This window comes from Schistocerca americana, chromosome 5 (assembly GCF_021461395.2).
Source record: "Schistocerca americana isolate TAMUIC-IGC-003095 chromosome 5, iqSchAmer2.1, whole genome shotgun sequence".
In the NCBI taxonomy this organism is placed as follows: domain Eukaryota; kingdom Metazoa; phylum Arthropoda; class Insecta; order Orthoptera; family Acrididae; genus Schistocerca; species Schistocerca americana.
The window spans coordinates 688177977-688205598 of NC_060123.1; the positions used below are offsets into that span (position 1 = coordinate 688177977).

At 43.5% G+C, this 27622-nt stretch overlaps 1 protein-coding gene across 3 annotated transcripts in view; it reads right to left on the minus strand.

Annotated features, from left to right (window-relative positions):
• The window catches only part of LOC124615828 (UDP-glucosyltransferase 2-like), a 144409-nt gene that overhangs the window by 111775 nt on the left and 5012 nt on the right, over positions 1-27622 (minus strand). Inside the window, exons 1-2 of one of the 3 annotated variants that reach the window (XM_047143975.1) lie at positions 23628-23822; positions 23396-23500 (exon numbers count right to left, since the gene is read on the minus strand). The exons of the other annotated variants lie outside the window; for them this stretch is intronic. The gene's annotated coding sequence lies outside the window, so the exon portion shown is untranslated. Of the gene's footprint in view, positions 1-23395; positions 23501-23627; positions 23823-27622 lie in introns of those variants that run through there. 3 annotated transcript variants of the gene reach the window in all.

Here is a 27622-nt window from a genome sequence, read left to right on the forward strand (position 1 = left end):
CGTCAACATTGATTGGCAACATGCCACACAGGCTGCCGTGTGGTCGTCCGTCAGCATTCGTGGCACCCACCTGAATGACACTTTTCGCATTTTCAGGTCGTCATGCAGGATTGTGTGCACAGAACCCACAGAAATGCCAACTCTGGAGGCGATCTGTTCAACAGTCATTCGGCGATACCCCAAGACAATTCTCTCCATTTTCTCGATCATGTCGTCAGACCGGCTTGTGCGAGCCCGAGGTTGTTTCGGTTTGTTGTCACACGATGTTCTGCCTTCATTAAAGTGTCGCACCCACGAACGCACTTTCGACACATCCTTAACTCCATCACCACATGTCTCCTTCAACTGTCGATGAATTTCAATTGGTTTCACACCACGCAAATTCAGAAAACGAATGATTGCACGCTGTTCAAGTAAGGAAAACGTCGCCATTTTAAGTATTTAAAACAGTTCTCATTCTCGCCGCTGGCAGTAAAATTCCATCTGCCATACGGTGCTGCCATCTCTGGGACGTATTGACAATGAACGAAGCCTCATTTTAAAACAATGCGCATGTTTCTATCTCTTTCCAGTCCGGAGAAAAAAATCGAATGCCTTAGAATTTGAATGCACCTCGTACAAACATTTTGCAGAATGGCCTGTAGGTGGCAGCATAGTGCAGATGGCCGCCCCACTTGCGACTTGCACCAGGGAAGAACAGCGTTCTGTTATTCTGTTTTTGCGTAGTGAAGGTGTGAAATCTATTGAAATTCATCGACGAATGAAAGTTCAGTACGGTGATGCATGTTTGTCATAGCAGCAAGTCTACGAATGGAGTAGGAACTTCGCAAATTGTGTGACTTCAGTGGAAGATGCTCATCGTCCAGGTCAGGCACAACGAGTTGTGACTCCACAGAACATTGCAGCAGTTCAAGCCATAGTGAACGAAAACCGCCGAGTGACACTGAATGACATTGCAGCATAGCATGTTTACAGATTAGTCATGGGGCAGGGCACAACATAGTGCATGATGTGCTCCAGTTTTACAAAGTGTCTGCAAGATGGGTGCCACGACAGCTGACTCCTGAAATGAGAGAACGACATGTTGATGCTTGTGAATGACTTCTTCGGCGCTTTGAACGAGAAGGTGATGGCTTCCTTGCAAGAATCGTTACTGGTGACGAAACCTGGGTTCACTTGCACCAAACGGAAACGAAGAGAGCGAGCAATGAATGGCGCCATTCCTCATCACCAAAACCAAAGATGTTCCGAATTGAACCATCAGCAGGGAAGGTTATGCTGACTCTCTTCTGGTACGAAAAAGGCGACATTTTGGAGCATTACATATCTAGAGGGACCACTGCCACCAGTGGGTGACACAAAAATCTCCTAAAAAATCATCTGCGGCCTGCAATCAAATGAAAGCGACGTGGATTGCTGTCAGTAGGTGTCCTTTTGCAACATGACAATGCAAGGCCCCACACTGCCCGTACAACAGTTGCAACAATCACAGACCTGCATTTTGAGTGTCTTTCGCTTCCACCATACTCACCAGACCTTGCCCCAAGTGATTTCCATATGACTGGACCACTCAAAGACGCAATGGGAGGAAAGAAGTTACGTTATGATGAAGAGGTACGCCACGCGGTGCATGGGTGGTTGCGCAGACTACCAAAAGAATTTTTTTCTAAAGGAATTTATGCACTTTGTAAGGACTGGAGGACTTGCATTGAGCGTGGAGGAGATTATGCTGAAAAGTGATACAGCTTTGTACCACTTCTGCACAATAAATAATATTTTAAAAAAATATTTAAGGTTTTCATTTGACTCACCCTCGTAGGGATGCGAGGTGTCTGTTTTTCGAACACATTAGAAAGATCCGCAGCTGCGATACATATTATGTAAATTAGAGGGGATGGAGGAGAAAAGAAAGGGAAGGGACGGAACTACTGATATCAGCTGCACCGGAATTTTATGGGAATCAGTGGCGACGAGTGAAAATGTGTGCTGAACCGTAGTTCTAACTCAGGATCTCCTGCTTACTATTCAGTTGCGTTAACCACTGTGGCATCTGGACACAGCGTTTATCGCAAATGCGCGGACTATCTTGGCAGTCCTCCCAGCCGACTAACAATCCCTCCTAGCGCCACATATCTGCATTCCTCGTCCATGACTTCCGTGCTCGCTACTTTCAGATTCTCGCAGGGGGTCGGACATGCCCAAAAGAACAGATACCACACTGTCATACAATTCAACAACATTGTTTACCATGGTATTACAATACTAATACCATCCACAAAAAAACTATTAGACAAAAGTTCGGTTAAACACGTCTGATAAACTAGCAAGGACCTAATGCATCCATGCCACGCTGATTCGCTGCTGTACTGCTATCCAAAGGTGAACCGCTATATTGCTAAGCAGGTGCTCATAGTATTCGGTACATCAGTGTATAATGGGGGTTGGGGGTACATTCGTTAAAACATGAACAGTAAATGGAAAACGGAGTGAGCCTCAGCTGCTCCTATTATAAAATAAATGTTCATAGGCTGCCTTCCCTTCCCCATGAACCATGGACCTTGCCGTTGGTGGGGAGGCTTGCGTGCCTCAACAATACAGATAGCCGTACCGTAGGTGCAACCACAACGGAGAGGTATCTGTTGAGAGGCCAGACAAACGTGTGGTTCCTGAAGAGGGGCAGCAGCCTTTTCAGTAGTTGCAGGGGCAACAGTCTGGATGATTGACTGATCTGGCCTTGTAACACTAACCAAAATGGCCTTGCTCTTCTGGTACTGCGAACGGCTGAAAGCAAGGGGAAACTACAGCCGTAATTTTTCCTGAGGGCATGAAGCTCTACTGTATGATTAAATGATGATGGCGTCCTCTTGGGTAAAATATTCCGGAGGTGAAATAGTCCCCCATTCGGATCTCCGGGCGGAGACTACTCAAGAGGACGTCGTTATCAGGAGAAAGAAAACTGGCGTTCTACGGATCGGAGCGTGGAATGTCAGATCCCTTAATCGGGCAGGTAGGTTAGAAAATTTAAAAACGGAAATGGATAGGTTAAAGTTAGATATAGTGGGAATTAGTGAAGTTCGGTGGCAGGAGGAACAAGACTTTTGGTCAGGTGAATACAGGGTTATAAATACAAAAGCAAATAGGGGTAATACAGGTGTAGGTTTAATAATGAATAAAAAAATAGGAGTGCGGGTAAGCTACTACAAACACCACAGTGAACGCATTATTGTGGCCAAGATAGACACAAAGCCCACGCCTACTACAGTAGTACAAGTTTATATGCCAACTAGCTCTGCAGATGATGAAGAAATTGATGAAATGTATGATGAAATAAAAGAAATTATTCAGGTAGTGAAAGGAGACGAAAATTTAATAGTCATGGGTGACTGGAATTCGTCAGTAGGAAAAGGGAGAGAAGGAAACATAGCAGGTGAATATGGATTGGGGCTAAAAAATGAAAGAGGAAGCCGTCTGGTAGAATTTTGCGCAGAGCATAACTTAATCATAGCTAACACTGGGTTCAAGAATGATGAAAGAAGGTTGTATACATGGAAGAACCCTGGAGATACTAAAAGGTATCAGATAGATTATATAATGGTAAGACAGATATTTAGGAACCAGGTTTTAAATTGTAAGACATTTCCAGGGGCAGATGTGGACTCTGACCACAATCTATTGGTTATGAACTGTAGATTAAAACTGAAGAAACTGCAAAAACGTGGGAATTTAAGGAGATGGGACCTGGATAAACTGAAACAACCAGAAGTTGTACAGAGTTTCAGGGAGAGCATAAGGGAACAATTGACAGGAATGGGGGATAAATACAGTAGAAAAAGAATGGGTAGCTTTGAGGGATGAAATAGTGAAGGCAGCAGAGGATCAAATAGGTAGAAATACGAGGGCTAGTAGAAACCCTTGGGTAACAGAAGAAATATTGAATTTAATTGATGAAAGGAGAAAATATAAAAATGCAGTACATGAAGCAGGCAAAAAGGTATACAAACGTCTCAAAAATGATATGGACAGGAAGTGCAAAATGGCTAAGCAGGGATGGCTAGAGGACAAATGTAAGGATGTAGAGGCTTATCTCACTAGGTGTAAAATAGATACTGCTTACAGGAAAATTAAAGAGACCTTTGGAGAAAGGAGAACCACTTGCATGAATATCAAGAGCTTTGATGGAAACCCAGTTCTAAGCAGAAAGGTGGAAGGAGTATATAGAGGGTCTATACAAGGGCGACGTACTTGAGGACAAAATTATGGAAATGGAAGAGGATGTAGATGAAGATGAAATGGGAGATATGATACTGCGTAAAGAGTTTGACAGAGCACTGAAAGACCTGAGTCGAAACAAAGCCCCCGGAGTAGACAACATTCCATTAGAACTACTGAAGAGCCTTGGGAGAGCCAGTCCTGATAAAACTCTACCATCTGGTGAGCAAGATGTATGAGACAAGCGAAATACCCTCAGACTTCAAGAAGAATATAATAATTGCAATCCTAAAGAAAGCAGGTGTTAACAGATGTGAAAATTACAGAACTATCAGTTTAATAAGTCACAGCTGCAAAATACTAACCCGAATTCTTTACAGACTAATGGAAAAACTGATACAAGCCGACCTCGGGGACGATCAGTTTGGATTCCGTAGAAATGTTGGAACACGTAGGCAATATTTACCTTACGACTTATCTTAGAAGAAAGATTAAGGAAAGGCAAACCTACATTTCTAGCATTTGTAGACTTAGAGAAAGCTTTTGACAATGTTGATTGGAATACTCTCTTTCAAATTCTGAAGGTGTCAGGGGTAAAATACAGGGAGCGAAAGGCTATTTACAATTTGTACAGAAAGCAGATGGCAGTTATAAGAGTCGAGGGGTAGGAAATGGAAGCAATGGTTGGGAAGGGAGTGAGACAGGGTTGTAGCCTCTCCCCGATTATTCAATCTGTATATTGAGCAAGCAATAAAAGAAACAAAAGTAAAGTTCGGAGTAGGTATTAAAATCCATGGAGAAGAAATAAAAACTTTGACGTTCGCCAATGACATTGTAATTCTGTCAGAGACAGCAAAGGACTTGGAAGAGCAGCTGAACGGAATGGATAGTGTCTTGAAAGGAGGGTATAACATGAACATCAACAAAAGCAAAACGAGGATAATGGAATGTAGTCGAATTAAGTCGGGTGATGCTAAGGGAATTAGATTAGGAAATGAGACACTTAAAGTAGTAAAGGAGTTTTGCTATTTGGGGAGCAAAATAACTGACGATGGTCGAAGTAGAGAGGATTTAAAATGTAGACTGGCAATGGCAAGGAAAGCGTTTCTGAAGAAGAAAAATTTGTTAACATCGAGTATAGATTTAAATGTCAGGAAGTCGTTTCTGAAAGTATTTGTATGTAGCCATGTATGGAAGTGAAACGTGGACGATAAATAGTTTAGACAAGAAGAGAATAGAAGCTTTCGAAATGTGGTGCTACAGAAGAATGCTGAAGATTAGATGGGTAGATCACATAACTAATGAGGAGGTATTGAATAGAATTGGGGAGAACAGGAGCTTGTGGCACAACTTGACTAGAAGAAGGGATCGGTTGGTAGGACATGTTCTGAGACACCGAGGGATCACCAATTTAGTATTGGAGGGCAGCGTGGAGGGTAAAAATCGTAGAGGGAGACCAAGAGATGAATACACTAAGCAGATTCAGAAGGATGTAGACTGCAGTAGGTACTGGGAGATGAACAACAACAACAACAGGCTGCCTTCAACTCTACACAGTCGAAAGGATTAGAAGTACAGGGTGACTTTTTCCACCGTGTACAAACGTCAGGGATTGATCGATGAGGGGGTACGGAACAAAAAAAAGGCGAATGAACTTACGTCGAAAATACATGGTTTCCATGCTAGAGACCCTTTATTTAATCCCACTTTGCTACACAGACGGCGATCCAATACGCACTGTACCATGCAGCCACTGTTACAGTGTGCCTGGTTCCCTCCTGGAGGGAGGTACTGTTCCTCATACGTCATGCCCCAGCGCCCTCTCCTGCCATGGTATTTGTTAATGTTGCCTCCGGTTCACTTCTCTTGCTGATTCACCTTGTATTGGATGTGATACAGTGTTGTGCGCAATGGCTCCGTATTCGAATTGAGAGCTCGCCGACATGGTGTTTACTTACGGAAAGGCAAATGGCAACGGGCGGTGCAAGGTTGTAACAAGAGACCTATCCCCGGGTTTCGCCGTTTGTCTGGGTCAGCGTCGTTTCAGGAAGCAGAAAACCATGAAGGACGTCCGCGAAATATTCGGACACCGGACTTGGAGGAAAATGTGATTAACTGCCATTACAGAGTAAGCCGGAGGACCGTGTGGAACCTTCTCCATCACAATTGCTACTACCCTTATCACTTACAGAGTGGGCAGCACTTTCCACATAGGGAGCAGTTTTGTCACTGATTTATTCACCAGACTACCACAATTCCGGGATTTCTATCATCCATCGTATTCACAAATGTAGCCACCTTTACGTGGAGTGGTATTTTCAGCTTTAATAACAGTCATCTGTGGGACTGTATGCAGAATCCCCACGGTACGGCGATAGCAAATCATCAGCGACGGTGCAGAGAAATGTACGGGCCGGGACAATTGTATTTTGGATGCAATCTTCCTTCCACGCCGCCTAACAGGCCGGAATTACCTGCGTTTCTTGCGGGTGACTTTCCTGCCGTTGCTGGAAGAAGTGCCAGTGATGATTTGAAGGGTTACGTGGCTGCTACATAATGGTGCTCCAGCCCACTACACCGTTAACATCCGGACGCGTCTCAGTCGTGTCTTCCATGGTCCACGGATCAGACGACGGGGTCCAGTTGCATGGACTTATTGTTCACTGGATCTCACTGCGTGCAATTTCTGGTTAAGAGACCATCTCAAAAATATCATGTATGCAGAGCCAATACCAGATGTGGAGACGCTGGAGCAGCGCCATCATGCTGCCCTTGACTCTGTTCGGATGCAGCCTGGCCGACGTGAATGTGTGAGGCAGAACATGCTACGGCGAGTACACGCATGGCACATGGAAACCATTTTCAAGATATACTGTAACTGTGGATGCACGTACAGCGCATGTTAGACCGCAGGCTCTGTAACAGTATATGACTGAATTAAAGGTATCTAGCACGGAAACCATGCATTTCCGGACAGAAGTTCATCATACCTTTTTTTGTTCCGTATCCTCTTATCGATGAAATCCCTAGAGTTGGTACACGTAGGAAAAAATCACCCTGTATATTAGTTGTAATAGAGGCAAAAGAAAAGTTGTGTTTAAATGCAATGTGGTGCAATATACCAGACCTTGACAGCCGCAAGGCAAGAGATTAGTGGGTAAATACGTGTTTGAAAGGCAGAGAGTTTAAACATATTGAATCTTGTTGTGCCGTAACAGCTGACATCTCCACGCTAGCGACTCTTGTCGGACACGCTGAATGCCTCGTCATCAAATTAGCGACGCGCAAGTGTGTAGTGACGAAATTATCGCTATACTTAACTGGTGCCACGTTCGGCTGAGCAGCTAACAGACCATAGCTGTGTGCCGTAAACGGTTGTTGTGTTCTTGTAGCAACCCGCTGGGTCCTCTACTGTTTTAACTCTGGCGATTAGTGATTCATCTTCTAAACGCTACGGGTCACTAATCTCGTACTAGTATTGCAGCCTTGTTTAGGAAAACTTTTTATCCCTTAAGAGCGCAAGGAAAGATACATCGATTACTAGTTTCGACCAATTAAATGGCCACCTTCAGATCTGAAAGTATACTGAAGGCTACAGTTCAATTCTTATAACACAAAGAATAGACGATATTAAAGACATCATAATAGCTCTAAGAGTGCATACAACGTAGTAGAAAGCAATGTCTGCATCGACTGAAACAAGGTGCTTTGTCAAAATTACATTTACAGTTTCAAACTGTACGATAAAGTCGGATAAAATTTTTGGAAATGATCCACAGTCTTCGGTAAAAAATTGAACATAAGGAGTTTTTGAATAAGATATACCTCAAACATCTGGATACAATATATACGTATTAGATACGTTCTGCACCATTTCATTGTGTAGTGTAACAGATACATCACGCTGATATAATGAGACAACATAAGAAGTGATTTTGTCGGTTGACAGTATCGGATGAAGCTATTCAGTAGACACAAGTAGGCACACTGACCGATATTTTGTATAATATTGTGCTCTACATTTCATTTCATATTTATAAATACTCCATTTTTTTATGTTGTTCTGTAAAAGTATTGTATGTTTACTGAACTGCTACTTGGCAGGCTACGTATTGGTGTCAACTGGATAGTTTTCTATTCTTTATGTTGTGAGTATTAGCTATAGCCTACTGTATACTTTCAGATCTGAAGATTGCCATTTAACTGGTCGAAACTAGTAATCGATGCTTCCTTTCTAGCGATCTCGGCGAGTAAAAAGTTTTCCTAAAGAATGCAGCAAAGAGTAGTGCAACACTATGTTTAAAGATCGCCAATTACAACATTGAAAATGTTAGGTGGTTATAATGTCGCACTAACTTTATATACGCAAATATCGTTAAATTTTTGTTTACGAATACAGATGCACAACTCAGATTAGCAGTGATGAAATGAACTTGGACAAGATTCGAAGACATTTTTCCCCATTTTTCCTTATTTCAGTACGTAAACGACAAAGAAGCGCTTGTAAGAGTTACATCCCTGAAGCAGCGCTATACTGTGACCACCAGTACGTGAACTCTACCCGCCAACCCATCTGTACCGACCGAAAGCTGTCTCATCCTAAGCAGTGGTACAGGGGGGAGTGGGGCGGGGGGGGGGGGGGGCAGAGCACCGGTCTAGCGGCCGCTGCCGGCTTTCGCGTCCTGGAGCCGCTGCTGCTTGGTCAAATAGCTGCTTAACTGGGATCAAGAAGCTGGATGCTTGTCGTTCCAGTCCACCCACCAAGGAAAAACTCTTGTCAGTACAGGTGGGAGGTTCCTACCCCATTCTGTGGCATCTAGTAGTCAGGCCTACTAGATGAGTGGCCTGCCAAGCGAGTGCAATTATTATTCGTACATCAGAAATATTTTCATGAATTATCATACCCACCGCAACTAGGCTTGAAATTAGGGCCCCCTATCAGTGGAGCTGTAATTTATTCTCGTTTCTACTTCTTAACCCAACGGAATGGATAACGCATCTGAGTAATAGCTTGTGCACATTTCTGATGGACTCACTCCACCTTGGCAAGACCACATTTCCTTCCTGTGGCATATACTTTAATCAAAGCTTGGACGTAATAGCAAAATATGGAGCTTTGGTATAATGCCTCAACAAAATGGCTACCCACAACTCAATAATCAAGTCCACCATTTGTTTCATATATCTCCTCTTTTATTATAATAATTTGTTTCACGCCTATGTTGCATAATTTATTGCATTACACTTAAACACAATAGTTAAACAAGGGATTCTCCACCCAATGGGCATGACATTACATAAGCATTTTACTGTTCTATGGTCTCGTAATGTTTCTGTTTATTGCTACTGTGCACTTTCTGGATTGGTAAGGAATCTTCCGCTACTTCATCCTCTTCCATACTCTCATAAGCTCCTTCTTTAGCAACATAACGAATTTACTGACAGGCTGTACTAAGGAAAATCATGCTTGACCCACCGTATTTGAAACTAATTTGCTACTGTCTCATGCAAATCACACAGATTAAATATACAAAATAAATCACATTGGCATTACAAAGCACATCTCAGAAACAAAATGTTTGATTATCTACTTGTTCTGCTTTCCCACATAAATCAATAGTCATCCCAGATTCACACGTCACTGACCCACGGAATAAATTTCCCTACCACAAACTCTGGAGGATTTATGCACATCTCCCTGTGCAGTGCAACCCACATGGTGTTGCCAGGTAGATGGCTGACTCATCTTAATTAGGATATCAAGCAAGCGTCACACAAATCAAAAAATCATGGAAATTTTTGGTATCTTAATTATCTCACACACGGATCCCCAACCGAAAGCTTGGACAAGCACTTCTATTTTTTTATTGTCATAGGTTCAGACTCACGCTGTACTCACCACGTGGAAGTGCTTGTCTCTAATTTGTCTCTAATTCAAGTACTGCACACGCAGCTCTTAAATATTTTTAACTTAGATTTAAACACGCAAGTATTTCATCTTCATATTACCAAACGCAAGTATTTCATCTTATAATTACAACACATGGTTTCATTTTGATCGTTGGCCACTTCAGTAGAATCCTATGTTCCCCATGAATTTTATCTGCCTATCTTTTTCCGATCAATTCACATGAACCCCCACAAAAAGTTTCTGAAAAGAGAAACTATTATTTTTATTTGCTCTTAAATATTCCACATGCATACCATTTTCATTTAAATTTGTTTTTCTGAAGCACACATAAAACATGTCTTCACACCACAGGAACCAGCGACAGAGTGCTGAAACATGGCCGTTCATCCCATCATCCCGTGCTTCCGCAGAAGTGGGGGAGGACCTTGCTACCATATTGGTCAGCCACATCCCAGGCCCTCTAGTGCTCTAGTATACTTCCTCTCTTCCTCTCTTTGGTTCGGCCAAAGGCGACCAGAGGACTGTCTCAAAGATGATTATAGAATCTACCTTCACTATCTGTGGTCAGAAGACGACCAGCCATTCATTCAATTCACAAACATTACCAAACTGGATATAGGGATCTATTTTAAGGAAGTGCACATCTGAATAATTAAATAAATAACTTGTCCTTCTTTCCTACATTGGTATCCGGTTTCAGTGTATTAAAAAATGTGGTGTTATTATACAAAAAATGTTGTTCTGGCAAGAACAACGAAGAGACCAGAAATCTACTGGAGACTAGAAATCTACTCTGTAGGAATCAGCATGGGTTTCTAAACAGACGATCGTGTGAAACCCAGCTCGCGCTATTCGTCCACGAGGCTCAGAGGACCATAGACACGGGTTCCCAGGTAGATGCCGTGTTTCTTGACTTCCGCAAGGCGTTCGATACAGTTCCCCACAGTCGTTTAATGAACAAAGTAAGAGCATACGGCCTATCAGACCAATTGTGTGATTGGACTGAACAGTTCCTAGGTAACAGAACGGAGCATGTCATTCTCAATGGAGAGAAGTCTTCCGAAGCAAGAGTGATTTCAGGTGCGCCGCAGGGGAGTGTCGTAGGACCGTTGCTATTCACAATATACATAAATGACCTTGTGGATAACATCGGACGTTCACTGAGGCTTTTTGCGGATGCTGCTGTGGTTTATCGAGAGGTTGAAACAATGGAAAATTGTACCGAAATGCAGGAGGATCTGCAACGAATTGACGCATGGTGCAGGGAATGGCAATTGAAGATCAATGTAGACAAGTGTAATGTTCTGCGAATACATAGAAAGAAAGATCCTTTTTCATTTAGCTACAATGTAGCAGGTCAGCAACTGGAAGCAGTTAATTCCATAAATTATCTGGGAGTACGCATTAGGAGTGATTTAAAATGGAATGATCATATAAAGTTGATCGTCGGTAAAGCAGATGCCAGACTGAGATTCATTGGAAGAATCCTAAGGAAATGCAATCCGAAAACAAAGGAAGTAGCTTAAGTACACTTGTTCGCCCACTTCTTGAATATTGCTCACCAGTATGGGATCCGTACCAGATAGGGTTGATAGATGAGAGAGAGAAGATCCAACGGGGAGCAGCTCGCTTCGTTACAGGATCATTTAGTAATCGCGAAAGCGTTACGGAGATGATAGATAAACTCCAATGGAAGACTCTGCAAGAGAGACGCTCAGTAGCTCTGTACGGGCTTTTGTTGAAGTTTCGAGAACATACCTTCACCGGGGAGTCAAGCAATATATTGCTCCCTCCTACGTATATCTCGCGAAGAGAGCATGAGGACAAAATCAGAGAGATTAGAGCCCACACAGAGGCATACCGACAATCTTTCTTTCTACGAACAATACGAGACTGCAATAGGAGGGAGAACCGATAGAGGTACTCAAGGTACCCTCCGCCACACACTGTCCGGTGGCTTGCGGAGTATGGATGTAGATGTAGATGTAGAAGTCGCTACAAGTTGAAACGTTGTGCGAACGATAGGTCGTGCCACATGTCCTGGAATACTATCTTTGGCGTGAAAGGGGCTTGGCACGCTTACTGCGAATGCCGCTGAGGTTGCTTTCCGAGACAGGCAGTCACTGAAGAAGCTCGGACAGCGCAGGTCTGCAGGACAAGGGGCCGGCTGTTTGTTGCACGACACTGCACCACTCGTGTGACTCATAATTTTGTCTGGCTGAGCTTTTTCCGGACACGAGGGACCTGCACCGGAAACGAGACTGGCGTCTTGTGTCGAATCCGAACAGCGCAGAACAAGTGTGGTTTTCGACAGACATGCTGCCCCATACACATTTTTCATTCTCCGATGAATGTCTACCGCTGTTTGTCCTTCGGAAGCCGAGAAACGAATAACACGTTGGTCCTGTTCAAACGTATTTGGTGGTAACGTAGTTGACGTTCCCGCATTTATCGTGGACACATCGGAAACACAGGAATGCCACTCTAACCCCTGGCATACTCGTCGCTGCCTACCCTGATCAGCCAGAACATTATGACCACCTGTCTGATAGCCAGTATGTCCAACATTGGCACAGTTAACAGCGGTGAAGCGTCGTGGTATGGAAGCAATGAGGCCTTGGTAGGTCACTGGAGGGAGTTGGTACCACATCTGCACACACGAGTCATCTAATTCCCGTAAACTCCGGGGAGGGTGGCGACGAACTCTGAAGCCACGTTCATTCACATCCAACATGTGTTCGATCACGTTCAGATATGGCGAATTGGGGGGGGGGGGGGGGCAGCACATCACTTGTAACGCGCCACTGTGTTCCTGAACCACTGCATCAGTCGTTCTCAAACCATTTGAGAACGACTGGGACACTACCGAAAGAAATGTGCGTCCTGTAATGCATCACCGACTAGGTTCCTAAGTTGTAGGCGGCTGTTGAACGGTCACGAATCGGAAACGTTCCCGAGCGCTTTCAGTGCCTCACGGAAGGCATGTCAGGACGTATGGAGGCCATCCCCGCGGCCGAAACTGCCGCTACACTTTACAAGTCAAGCATCGTTTTTCCGCCTGATGCTGACACGGATACACGAACCACACTGAGCCTTGCTCTTATATCTTATCACCGGTTTTCAGATTGCCACCATAGTACAAAATGGGACTTAGGACAATAACGTAAACAAAATATTCGAGACAAAATATGTTTTTGTTGTTGTAGTCTTCACTCCTGAGACTGGTTTAATGTAACTCTCCATGCTACTCTATCCTTTGCAAGCTTCTTCATCTCCCAGTACCTACTGCAACCTACATCCTTCTGAATCTGTTTAGTGTATTATTCTCTCGGTCTCCCTCTACGATTTTTACTCTCCATGCTGCCCTCCAATATTATATTGGTGATCCCTTGATGCCTCAGAATATGTCCTACCAACCCATCCCTTCTTCTAGTCAAGGTGTGCCACAAATTTCTCTTCTCCCTAATACTATTCAGTAACTCCTCATTAGTTATGTGATCTATCCATCTAATCTTCAGCATTCTTCTATAGCACCACATTTCGAAAGCTTCTATTCTCTTCTTGTCCAAACTATTAATCGTCCATGTTTCACTTCCATACATGGCTGCAGTCCATACAAATACTCTCAGACACGACTTACTGACACTTAAATCTATACTTGATGTTAACAAATTTATCTTCTTCAGAGACGGTTTCCTAGCTATTGCCAGTCTATATTTTATATCCTCTCTGCTTCGACCATCATCAGTTATTTTGCCCCCCAAATAGCAAAACTCCTTACTACTACTTGAAGTGTCTCATTTCCTAATCTAATTCTCTCAGCAGCACCCGACTTAATTCGACTACATTCCATTATCCTCGTTTTGCTTTTGTTGATGTTCATCTTATACCCTCCTTTCAAGACACTGTCCATTCCGTCCAACTACTCTTCCAAGTCCCTTACTGTCTCTGACAGAATTACAATGTCATTAGCGAACCTCCAAGTTTTTATTTCTTCTCCATGGATTTTAATACCTACTCCGAACTTTTCTTTTGTTTCTTTTATTGCTTGCTCAATATACAGATTGAATAACATCGGGGAGAGGCTACAACCCTGTCTCACTCCCTTCCCAACCACTGCTTCCCTTTCATGTCCCTCGACTCTTATAACTGCCATCTGCTTTCTGTACAAATTATAAATATCCTTTCGCTCCCTGTATTTTACCCCTGCCACCTTCAGAATTTGAAAGAGAGTATTTCAGTCAACATTGTCAAAAGCTTTCTCTAAGTCTACAAATGCTAGAAACGTAGGTTTGCCTTTCCTTAATCTTTCTTCTAAGATAAGTCGTAGGGTCAGTATTGCCTCACAACATTTCTATAGAATTCAAACTGATCTTCCCCGAGGTCGGCTTCTACCAGTTTTTCCATTCGTCTGTAAAGAATTTGAGTTAGTATTTTGCAGCTGTGACTTATTAAACTGATAGTTCGGTAATTTTCACATCTGTCAACTCCTGCTTTCTTTGGGATTGGAATTATTATATTCTTCTTGAAGTCTGAGGGTATTTCGCCTGTCTCATACATCTTGCTCACTAGATGGTAGAGTTTTGTGGGGGGTGGCTCTCGCAAGGCTATCAGTTGTTCTAATGGAATGTTGTCTACTCCCAGGGCCTTGGTTTGGCTTAGGTCTTTCAGTGCTCTGTCAAACTCTTCACGCAGTATCATATCTCCCATTTCATCTTCATCTACATCCTCTTCCATTTCCATAATATTGTCCTCAAGTACATCACCGTTGCACAGACCCTCTATATAGTCCTTCAACCTTTCTGCTTTCTCTTCTTCTGCTTAGAACTGGGACGGAAATAACTTTTCCGCGCCATATGGAACATCAGAAAACTAACGCACGGAGATTCTAAGAGGATAAGGTTCTTAAACAGCTAAAGGAAACAGTAAATAAAAAAGAAAACTAATTATAGACTGCACTGCGCAACTTCGGTTATTGTTTCTTGCCGCTCTGTAGAGTTGACACCTCAGCTGTGTGTGCTAATGCAAAACATGAAAATTGACTGTCAAAACAGGCATGCTGTTCTCCTACAGCCCACTGTTTTTCAGTGCTGCAATCAGCTAGCGACAGTCACACTGACTTGTTACTTCTTATAACTTGCCGAGAAAACGCCCGCAATAGCGTTAACTCAGCGTTATCCTGCCGGCGGTATTCAAACTATTTGCAGAAATTTTCTTTCGGATATTACTCACTGCTACGCCTCTGCGTGCTCTACGACGAAACTGGGCCCAGCGAAACAGAATGTTGCGACTTATGTATCACTGTATATCTTGCAATGACACCTCTCAAGCTGTTCTGTTGTCTACCGATGCAGGAGAAGAACGTAATTAAAAATATTTATAGATCCACAGGACTTGAGGAGGAACTTGTAACACCGAAAATGCACGATGCATGGCACCTGCTACCGATATATAATTTTTTTTTAATTTTATGTAAATATTTGTAATTTAAATGCTTTCTTTTAATAAGTAAGGACATTGCTTCACTGTATGTGTACATTTAGGTAGAATTCTGTTGACGTTCTATTGTATTTATCTGTGTTTTACTGTGAAACTTATAAGCTCTGGGGAAAAGCCAAAGGAATTGTTATCTGCATCGACTAGCAACGATAATAGCAGTGCTTGTGCATTGTAAAATCTTTGGGTAAGGGGTTGTTGCGCAGAGCGCATAGAGTGAGGGAGAGAGACGGGTTCCAGCGCTTGTAGTGTGCGGAAGTGTGGTGTTAACGCTCTCGCAGTAGAGAGTACCATTTCGGCGGCATCATGTACGCGCGCCAGCCAGATGACTAGTAGCAGGAGTATGGACAGTGGACGGGCGGAAGGGGCTGTATTAATTACGATTGCCCGTCCCTGTAATTAGCTGTGGCTCCACAAGATGCTACCGTCTTCAACAGCAGCAGCAGTTCCAGCAACACAGATTCGCCGTCGGCCAACCCAGCAGCACAACTGAATGTGATTTGGTTAATGAAATTTATTTAAATAATAATCAGATAAATTCAGGGCGATTGTGTGCTCATTGTCCCCAGACATTGTTACCAAGCAGGGTCCTTGTTCCTTTTTTTTTTTATATATATGCTTATCGAAGTTTGAGAATCTATCACTAGAAAAAATCCAAATCTAAAGAAAATGCACAAATTAAGAGTGCGGAAGTTTTATTTATTGTGTGTGTGTGTGTGTGTGTGTGTGTGTGTGTGAAATCTTATGGGACTTAACTTCTAAGGTCATCAGTCCCTAAGTTTACACACTACTTAACCTAAATTATCCTAAGGACGAACACAGACACCCATGCCGGAGGGAGGACTCGAATCTACGCCGGGACAAGCCGCACAGTCCATGACTGCAGCGCCTTAGATTTTATTTATTTTACATGTAGCTTGGAGCTCATGGCTGTTTGGTTTGGTACGTATTCTAGTATTTAATTCTGTTCAAGTCAGTAAAAAAAAGGCTCAGTTGTTCAGACGATAATATGAAATCCAATTTAAAAATTAAGTAACTGCAAAGTAAAAAGTGCTTGCCTTCCTGTAAATTTCTTTGATGACATGTTGAGGTCTCTGAAAGTCATTGTTCGCGTAACGAAGTTCAGTACTAACATATAGTGTAAGTGGATATTTTCAAATCATTACTCGATTGCCTTTTTCAAAATTTAATGACAAACTTAAAGTAAAACTGACTTCTCAGTTTTCTTTGTCATTACATACTCACTTAAAATTACTGTCAAAAAACGTTTTTCTTTCCCATCGTCTTGTACAGGATTTTGGTTGTAAAGCTCCCTTGTGTAACTTTTGGATTCATGATCAGTAGTACCCCTTTTCTGTCCAGTTTGTTCGTGAGTGTATGCACAAAATAACTTTAATTTTTCCAAATTGTAGCCCTGTTCGGTTTAATTACTTTTAATTACTTTTCTGTCAGAAAGATCCGTTGTACACTTTCCCCCCTACTTACCGGTATTCCTTCTTCAGGAAAGATAGCCTTATCCAATTAGAAAAATTCCATTATGTATACACGCGATCCACGGTCATATTTTATATCGCAAGCAGAATAGGCCGATTAGTAAGGGGGAGGTTACAAACTCACCGGCAGACTGAAAAGGCTGCGAACATTACTAGTGGTGTTCAGGACTAGTCTTTGTCCGATTAGGGCATATGCAGGTGTTGGACAATCGTGGAAACACCACGATAGTTGCACGCTTGAACATAAATGCAAATGTTAGCCACGCCTTAAAGTTGCACTGACAATGAACAGAGCCTGCGCAATGTCCCCAATACCTTGCAAGTGTCTGCTGTGATCAAAATGATGTTCTTTGCAGTTATGAGTGCATTATATCGGAGCTGAGTGGATCCGAACGGTCCAAATTGTTGGCCCTCATTAGGTGGGTCCTTCTGTAACCAAGCTAGCCAAAGTGTTTGGTGTTTCGAGAAGCACCGTATCGAAGATTTATACCGCATACAGGAAAGCGGAAAAACATCATCCACTAAGTGAGAACGACAACGAAAATGTGTGTTGAGTGAATGAAGTCAATGAAGAGCACTGTGACGAAAAATATGAGGACGGCAGTTGCAAAAGTCGCCGTAGAACCGAACGTCGCACTCGCGAACCCTGTCAGCAGCAGAACTACACGAAAGGAGGTCAGGGAGGGGAATTGGAGGGCGAGCTGGAATCCCAAAACCACTCACCAGTGCGAATGCCGTAACAGGGAAACGTGGCGCCCAAGTCATAAAACCTGGACTATTGAGCAGTGGAACAAAATCTTTTGGTCGGAAGAGTCGTGTTTCATACTGTTTCCAATTTCTGGCCGAGTTTAAGTCGCAAGACGGGAACATGGACGGGGCAACTACATCGTGCTATTCTATGCGCTCCCTGGTTACGCTGCAAGGTCGAATTACGGCCAATAACTACGTGACCATTTTGACTGACCAGTCCATTCCATGGTACAATGTTTGTTCCCCAGTGGTTAGCTGTGTTCAAAGATGAGAGGGTCCGTTCATACAGCTCGCATCGTCGATGACTGGATGAATTTTCGCATCTCCATTGGCCTCCACAATTGCCAGATATCAATATTATTGAGCCGTGTGGCCTGCTTTGGAGAGGAAGGCTCGTGATTCTTATCCACCTTTCTTCATAGTCACCTGAACATGCCACTATTGTCCAGGAAAGACGGCATAAGATTCCCTTGAACACGACAGAGGACCTGTATTTACCCATTCCGAGACGTCTGAAACCAATTTTGAATGCCGGTGGGTTTCTTACATCCTACTGGGCATGATTTTGCCTTGTGTTCTTGCTCTTTCCATATTTTTGTGCACCCCCTGCACGAAAACCCGCACCGTACAAATACAGAAGTATTTGAGGAAGCATGCATAAAAACACTTACTTCAATATTCATCTACAACTATATCATACTCCGCAGGCCACGTAACGGTGTGTGGCGGGGGGGTACTTCCGGTACCACTATGTGATCCCTCCGACCCTGTTCCATTCGTGAATAGTGCATGGGAAGAATGACTGTCGGTAATCCTCTGTATTGGCTCCAATTTCTCGAATTTTCTGCTTGTGGTCAATACGCGAGATGTCTGTGGGGGGGAAGTTGTCCGACTCCTCGTGAAAAGTGCTTTCCCGAAATTTCAGTAGTAAATCTCTCTGTGATGCGCAACGTCTCTCTTGTAACGTCTGCCAATGGAGTTTCTTCAGCATCTCCGTAACGCTCTCTCGCCACCTAAACGATCAAGTAACGAGACGCGTGGCTCTTCGTTGGACCTTCTCTGACTCATCTATCAGTCCTACCTGATGGGGATCCCAGATAGATTAACAGTACTCAAGAATCGGGCGAACAACCGCCTTATAAGCCACTCCTTTCGTGTATGACCTCCATTTCCTTAAGACTCTTCCGATAAATCTGTGTCTGGTATCTGCTTTTCTCACCATCTGTTTTATATGGTCATTCCACTTAAGGTCGCTCTGAATAGATACGACTACTAGATATTTTACTGCAGACGCTGTCTCCAGCTGTTTGTCATCAATAGTGTAGCTGTCCAGTAGTGGATTTCCTTTCCTATTTATGCGCAATATGTTACATTTATTTACGGTGAGGGTCAATTGCCATAGCCTGCACCATTCATCACTTCTCTGCAGATCGTTCTGCAAATTCTTACTATCTTCTGGCGTTGCTACTTTGGCATAGACAACTGCATCATCTGAAAATAGCCTTAAAGAGCATCCGACGCTTTCAACTAGATCATTTATATACACAACTGGCCATTAAAATTGCTACACCAAGAAGAAATGCAGATGATAAACGGGTATTCATTGGACAAATATATTATACTAGAACTGACATGTGATTACATTTTCACACAATTTGGGTGCATAGATCCTCAGAAATCAGTACCCAGAACAACCAACCCTGGCCGTAATAACAGCCTTTATACGCCCGGGCATTGAGTCAAACAGAGCCCGGATGGCGTGTACAAGTATAGCTGCCCATGCAGCTTCAACACGATACCACAGTTCATCAGGAGTAGTGACTGGCGTATCGTAACGAGTCAGTTGCTTGGCCACCATTGACCAGACGTTTTCAGTTGGTGAGAGATCTGGAGAATGTGCTGGCCATGGCAGCAGTCGAACATTTTCTGTTTCCAGAAAGGCCCGTGCAGGACCTGCAACATGCGGTCGTGCATTATCCTGCTGAAATGTAGGGTTTCGCAGGGATCGAATGAAGGGTAGAGCCACGGGTCGTAACACATCTGAAATGTAACGTCCACTGTTCAAAGTGTCGTCAATGCGAACAAGAGGTGACCGAGACGAGTAACCAATGGCATCCCATACCATCACGCTGGGTGATACGCCAGTATGGCGATGACGACTACACGCTTCCAATGTGCGTTCACCACCATGTCGCCAAACACGGATGCGACCATCATGATGCTGTAAACAGAACCTCGATTCATCCGAAAAAATGCCGTTTTACCATTCGTGCACCCAGGTTCGTCCATGAGTACACCATCGCAGGCCCTCCAGTCTGTGATGCAGCGTCAAGGGTAACCGCAGCCATGGTCTCCGAGCTGATAGTCCATGCTGCTGCAAACGTCGTCGAACTTTTCGTGCAGATGGTTGTTGTCTTGCAAACGTCCCAATCTGTTGACTCAGGGATCGAGACGTGGCTGTACGATCCGTTACAGCCACGCGGATAAAATGCCTTTCATCTCAACTGCTAGTGATACGAGGTCGTTGGGATCCAGCACGGCGTTCTGTATTACCCTCTTGATCCCACCGATTCCATATTCTGCTAACAGTCATTGGATCTCGACCAACGCGAGCAGCAATGTCGCGATAAGATAAACCCCAATCGTGATAGGCTACAATCCGACCTTTATCAAAGTCGGAAACGTGATGGTATGCATTTCTGCTCGTTACACGAGGTATCAGAGCAACGTTTCACCAGGCAACGCCGGTCAACTGCTGTTTGTGTATGAGAAATCGGTTGGAAACTTTCCTCATGTCAGCACGTTGTAGGTGTCGCCACCTTCACCAACCTTGTGTGAATGTTCTGAAAAGCTAATCGTTTGCATATCACAGCATCTTCTTCCTGCATCTGTCTGTTAAATTTCGCGTATGTAGTACGTCATCTTCATGGTGTAGCAATTTTATTGGCCAGTGGTGTATAATGCTTCTCAGACTTGTACATGGCTCAGAAATTTAAATGTTGTTTCATGTTTCATCCAATGACCTTCACCGAATGACGATGGAAAAAGCTGCTGCATCCCCAACATCGGGTATCGGGTCAACAGTTACAGAAGAACAGTATTACCGAGACACGGCTACTACTTTAATCATTATTACACTCAAAGACGAAAAAAAAATGTACGTACCACAAAGGAATTATCTGAGTGTGGTGGAAATCGGTATACTAACGTACATGTACAGAGAAAAGAGTTATTACAATTCCAGAAAAATTGAATGCGTAATTCAAGAGCAAGAGCTTTACAAATTGAGCATGTCAAAAACGTATTGGTCGACCTCTGGTCCTTATGCACGTAGTTACACGGCTTTGCACAGATTGGTACAGTTGTTGGATGTTCTCCTGATAGATATAGTACCAAAAGATGTCTAATTGGTGTGTTAGGTCGTCAGAATCCGGAGCTGGTTCAAATGGCTCTGAGCACTATGGGACTCAACTGCTGAGGTCATAAGTCCCCTAGAACTTAGAACTACTTAAACCTAACTAACCTAAGGACATCACACACATCCATGCCCGAGGCAGGATTCGAACCGGTGACCGGAGCGGTCGCGCGGTTCCAGACTGTAGAGCCTAGAACCGCTCGGCCACTTCGGCCGGCAATCCGGAGCTGGCTGGAGGGCGTTGCCCATAAAGCCCCAAACGCTCTCAACTGAGGAGAGATCCAGCGACACTGCTGGCAAAGGTAGAGTTTGGCAAGCACGAAGACAAGCAGTAGAAATTCTCGCCGTGTGCGGTTGGGCAGTATCCCACTGAAATTGAAGCCCAGGATGGCTTGCCAAGAAGGGCAACAAAAAATAAAATCGTCGACTACCGCTGCGCTGTAAGGGTTCCGCGATGACAAATAGAAGGAGTCCTGCTACGAAGAGAGATGGCGCCTCAGACCATCGCACCTGGCTGTCAGGTTGATATCCGACCGTCGTCGGGGGCGTCTGCAGACACGTCTACGCAAGAGCACGTCTGGCCTCGAAGTCACGTTACTGCATTCGTTGTAGTACGTAGATAGTACGTTCCGTTCGGAAAGAATACAATTGCTTGTCCACTGTCGTGTTGCCTCACTGGAAGGAAGCGAACATTTATGTCACCAAGCGCCAAATGTCTGCTGAGGGACCGCGTGTGGGGCGGTACTCACCGTCGTTCAGAGTTTGGGACTGAGGGCATAACGGTGAATTCGTTACTTGAATCGCTTAGAGACACGACGGGGTCACATTTTTACCATTAACCGTTAGGTAGCACATTGCACGTCTCTGTCCCTATGAAAATGTAATGTATCTACAGCCATACCACATGTCAATTGACATATGGATGCCTACTGTCGCTAGGGTTGCTGTGTCTTTCGATCGCTGGTACCCGACAGATGTCGCTCGCCGTGGCTGATCTGGGCTCCGACATCTGAACGTAGCTGTATTCGATAGACAAAGCACGTATATTGCGAAGTGTCTAGTGGTAAATGTGCTGCACCGCCACTGGCGTCATTTGAGAAACTGGTGCCAGTTCTTCTGTTAAGGTTCCTGACAGACTCGGTCAAGAAGGATATGTTTCTTGAGAGGCAAGGGCTTGGTATTGGCGAATAAATACGAAATAGCAGTGCCTGTGTTATTAGAAAGTGCGAAGCAATGTTCCTTCGAACATGCATGCCACACGCACTATTATTTCGTAAAAGAGTCTTTGGTACACCTTGAATATAATAGGGGATCAGGTGGTAGGGAACATCTTGAGGTTTCAAGAAGTCATGGGCGGTAAAAATTGTGGAGGGAGACCAAGACAGGTTCAAGTGCATGTAGCCCGCTGTAGCTACGCAGGATGAAGAGGCTTGCACCACACAGACTAGCGCGGAGAACAGCAAAAAACCAGTCTTTGGACTGAAGACCACAACAACAACAACAACAACAACATTAACACGGTTAACCCCACAAAACCGGAATCTACGTCGTTTTAACCTACCCTCAAGTGCAGTTAGCGATACCTTGAAGTGGCCAAGTATCACGAATGACGTGCCTGGGGTGCGGAGGGGTGGGGGAAGAATACAGGCTTACAGCGTTTCTAGTTTCATAATTTGCTTGCTTCGGGAGTAGCTGGACACTTAATTCGACGGAATAATATTTGCCATTCCCATTTACTTCATTAAAACATTTGCTGCAGAGATAATATTCAGTTACCTTTGCAACTAACTGAATCACTAACTGCAGAAAGGAGATATCCAAAATTTTCAAAATTCTTTTTTTGTGCATCAAAGACATCCAATTAGTTAGCCGCATCGTTTGCTGCATATACGGAACTTACACACAGTCAATAAAGAGGTTCTAGCAGTACGTATAATTTGCCGGTTACTGCAAAAAGTGATAGAGATATGGGGATTTTATCATAATCAGAAGACAACTGACAGAACAGGAACTATATGACACTGTTAGTGAGATGATACACCTCAAATTTCATTCTTCGTAGAGGAAAGACAGTTTTGGTTTTGTTCTCATGAAAACAGAATACTGTACAGATTACATTACCTGATGGCCAGAGTTCTGCAAAAAAGCTTCCCTTAGTGATGATATAAACCTGAGGCTTTTAATTTATATTCCATATTGTTTGCTGATGGTAGGGTACACGTCCAGCTGCAAAAAAATTTAAGCTATTGCTAGCACAAAGTTGGGCATGAAATACATTATCTGAAGTACTGTACAACCACATGTTTTTAGACAGCGTATAATAATTCTGATTTTGAGTTTTTGGATAAAGTACCTTTCTGTCTCTCCTGTAAAATTTGTAAAAGTGGATCTGCTATTATTCTGCAGTTAGCAATTGAAGTGCATATTCATTTTGTTTTCCTGACATTTTCGTATACTTCAATATAAACATTCCACTTGTCAACTATTCGTGATAAGATCAAAGTCTTTTCAGGTAATGATCTTACTGTGAAAGCTTCATGTTTGTTTTTTGTTTACCTTCAGCAGTAATTTATATTCAGGAGTTAATTCACCAATGACTGGGTCTGAAAATCTCTACAAACATTAGTAACATGTGTCGCACGTAAATAATGTTGGAGTGGTACTGCCACGATATACTTAGCTGAGTACCGCTACATCGTGAACAGGGAAGTGATTATAAGTTGGATATGACTGGAAGCATTTACTCACACTTATCCTGACGTACAGAGCAGATACTTTCCCTAAAACGGAAGACTTGTTAGCGGCTAATGTGGCGTGACAATTTCGTGCTGCAAACGACAAGTGAAGCTGCACGAATCTCACTACTCTCACCCATGCCCAGCACCAATCATCCGCATATCTCATTTATAATCACTAGACGTGATTAACAAAGTCTTGATAACATAGAAACCAGAAAGATCCCCAGAGTATGGTTGCTGTTCCGAGATCAACTGCCAGCTAATAGTCTAAACAGCTGAAACAGATGAGGAAAATTTTCAAAGTCTCAAAATTTAGAAATAATCAGAAAAAGAAATAAAACACAATAAATCTCTGTACCTTATAAAAATTCACGTATGTATCTACGTAGCTTCAGTACCTCCTCCTAAACTATTGGATCGATTTCAACCAAACTTGATACCAATGTCACTTACTATGTCAAAAGAAGCACAGTAGTGGTAATAACTCTCAGAGAGGTAGCGGTGGGAGGAGGGGGGAGGGGTTGAAATAAAGCGTAACGCACGGTGCACAAATACCCAGTCCATATTCATCCAGTATTTGTGAATTGGAGCACGTAGCGACTTACAGCAAAGTTTACACGTAATAGCAAATCTTTACAAAACACCTTCTCGCTGGCACCTACCACAAAGTGATGACACCTCCCACAAAGTGTTGAAAAGAAAAGAATTTATCGATTACTACATTCGCTGTTCATACAGCAAAGCTGCCGCATCAGGCATGACGTTTTAACTTTTTTACTTCTTCACTATTACCTCTGCTCGCAACGTATTTCGCAGAAGGTATTCACATGTTCCATTGCATGTACTTGCAAAATTATATTATTGTGAGACACATAGTTCAGAAGATATGACATCATAAACTCTGAGAAGTCTGAAATACTAGATTGTATTAAAACGGAGAGCGAATTACACAGAATAATACTCATCCGGTGTTTGATAATGAGACTGTTTATCGACTCTCAACAAACTTTAAACCATTTCATACTCTTTCTAAACTTTTTCCCCCTTACACGGTAACGTAAAATATTCAACACATTAATACATTTGCACAGGAAGCAGAAGCGTAAGGATGTTTTATAGACGGTTGTTCAATTCTTTAAAGACTGGGAGACGAGTGGGATTTACTGTTAGCAGGGTTGGGAATGAAAAGGGGTAACATTGAAGCATTACCCAGGAACCCCTGGAGAAATTTCAGCCATATTTGTTACATATATGACTTATTATTTGCATAAGAATACTGTGGGAATAAGATTCCTCTCTAACACTATGGGCCGGCCAGGGTGGCCGAGCGGTTCTAGACGCTACAGTCTGAAACCGCGCGACCGCTCCGGTTGAAGGCTCGAATCCTGCCTCGGGCATGGATGTGTGTGATGTCCTTAAGTTAGTTAGGTTTAAGTAGTTCTAAGTTATAGGGGACTGATGACCTTAGAAGTTAAGTCCCATAGTGCTCAGAGCCATTTGAACTATTTAACACTATCGATGGGGTATGGATGAGAAGGGGTGAAATAAAAACGAGCGAAAAGGACTTATTGGTATTTCTTTCCTGTGTTTAGTTGGCTTGTAATACATTTAAAACTATGAAGTGCAGTTTGTCTCTTATTCGTGCCGTTCAGTGTGTCAACCAGGTCGAGGGAATGAGGATTGCAACGAGCGAATGTGACCTAAGATCGAGATGCACAGTTGAATTCCTGCCGTGTGTTATGGTGTAAAGCAGGAGAAAATCAAATATTTATGTGTGCAATATGTGTTGTCATAATTACAGTGCAGCTATTGGCAGACGTCCAGTATGGGTTGTAATTATCGCGTGGCAGCGAAACTTATCGATTAGTTCTAATTTTGACCACCAGGTACAAATCTGGCGCTGTGAATGCAAACAGCAAGTGTATAAATGTTTCCATGTGTAATGGATCACGAATGGGATGTGGCTAGAAAAGTTCAAACAAATGAGAGAGGCATATTGTTGATTCAATTATTAAGCAGCGCTTACGTAATTTGTTCAACGTGAGTTCCGGAGACGTCGACGAGATGTTGCATTCGTAAAAGGACGTTATCAACTGTTGCTCGCAGCAGTTCCTGTGGAATCTGTTCCTGTATACTGGCCGTCATATCAGGTGGAGATCGAAGGTGTCCCTGGTAATCGCGTTCTTTTAGACATGGCTAGAGCCGAAAGTCACATGGATTGAGACCAGGTAATACTGCAGGTCATGCATCTGGAAAACCTCTGGAGATAACACATTCATAGAAGACAGCACTCTTCCACTGGGCGAGGGACATGAGGTGTTTCCCATCTTGCATGAAGCCGCGCTGGATTAGCGGTGCGGTCTTGGGCGCTGCAGTCGTGGACTGTGCGGCTGATCCCGGCGGAGGTTCCAGTCCTCCCTCGGGCATGGGTGTGTGTGTCTGTCCTTAGGATAATTTAGGTTAAGTAGTGTGTAAGCTTAGGGACTGATGGCCTTAGCAGTTAAGGCCCATACGATTTCACACACATTTGAACATTTGAACATCTTGCATGAAAACAGTGGTTTTCACGCAGTTGCGCTCTACCGAAGCAGGAATTGCATGCTGTACAAGTAGGTCTCAATAACGTGCAAACTTCACGGTACATCTGAAAGCCCTGTAGGTGTGTCATCTTCTAAGAAGAACGGACCGAGGATAAAGGTGCTCGTGAATCCACATCACACAGTCACATACGGGGAGTGCAGTGACTCTTTGTGCACAACACGCGGATTAACTGCACTCCAAATCCGGCACTTCTGTGTATTCACTGAATCCTGTAGTGTGAAATGTGCCTCGTCACTCCATAGAATATTGCCGGGTCTTCAACTTCGATCCGTGTCAGAAACCGAAGTGCAAATTCAGAACGTTGCTGGGTATCATAAGGTTTCAGTTCATGCACCGTCTGTATCCCGTACTTGTTCCAGTGTAAAATAGACCGCAGAACTTTCCGTACTGTTGACCGAGGGATGGACAATTCTCGTGACACTGCGTGAGGAGCGGCACTACCCGGGGCACGTGGTCAGTTACAGTAACAGCAGCCTAGTCAATAACTTCAACTGGGAAACGACGCCTGCCTCTTACAAGCGCCACATGAAGCTCACCCTTGTTTTCAAATTTCTTTATCGTATTGTGTAAACGATTTAAAGACATCGGGCCTCTGCTCAGACTTTTCAGTCGTCAATACTCTCTCAATGCAGGACTGTAATTGCTGCCGTTCACACAAAACAGTTTCGCTGACTGCGCACGGTCTCTCTCTTCTCAATAGCCATATCGTTCACTCACATTATGGTTTGTCAAAAGAGAACGTGGATATCATACCATCATACAAACAGATTTGTACCTGGTGGCCCAAATTAGAACAATTTTTTTTCCAGTGTAAGTGGGTTCCACGTTAATGTATTAGCATATCTATCATGTTTCGCTGCCATAACATAATTATAGCCCATACTGGACCTTCGTGTGTACCTGTACTTTCATTATAACCACCTGGTATGTCTCACATCCATATGTTAAACGTCTCCTCCTAAGCCTCTGGATCGATTTTAGTCAAACTTGGTACACACATTACCTTCTA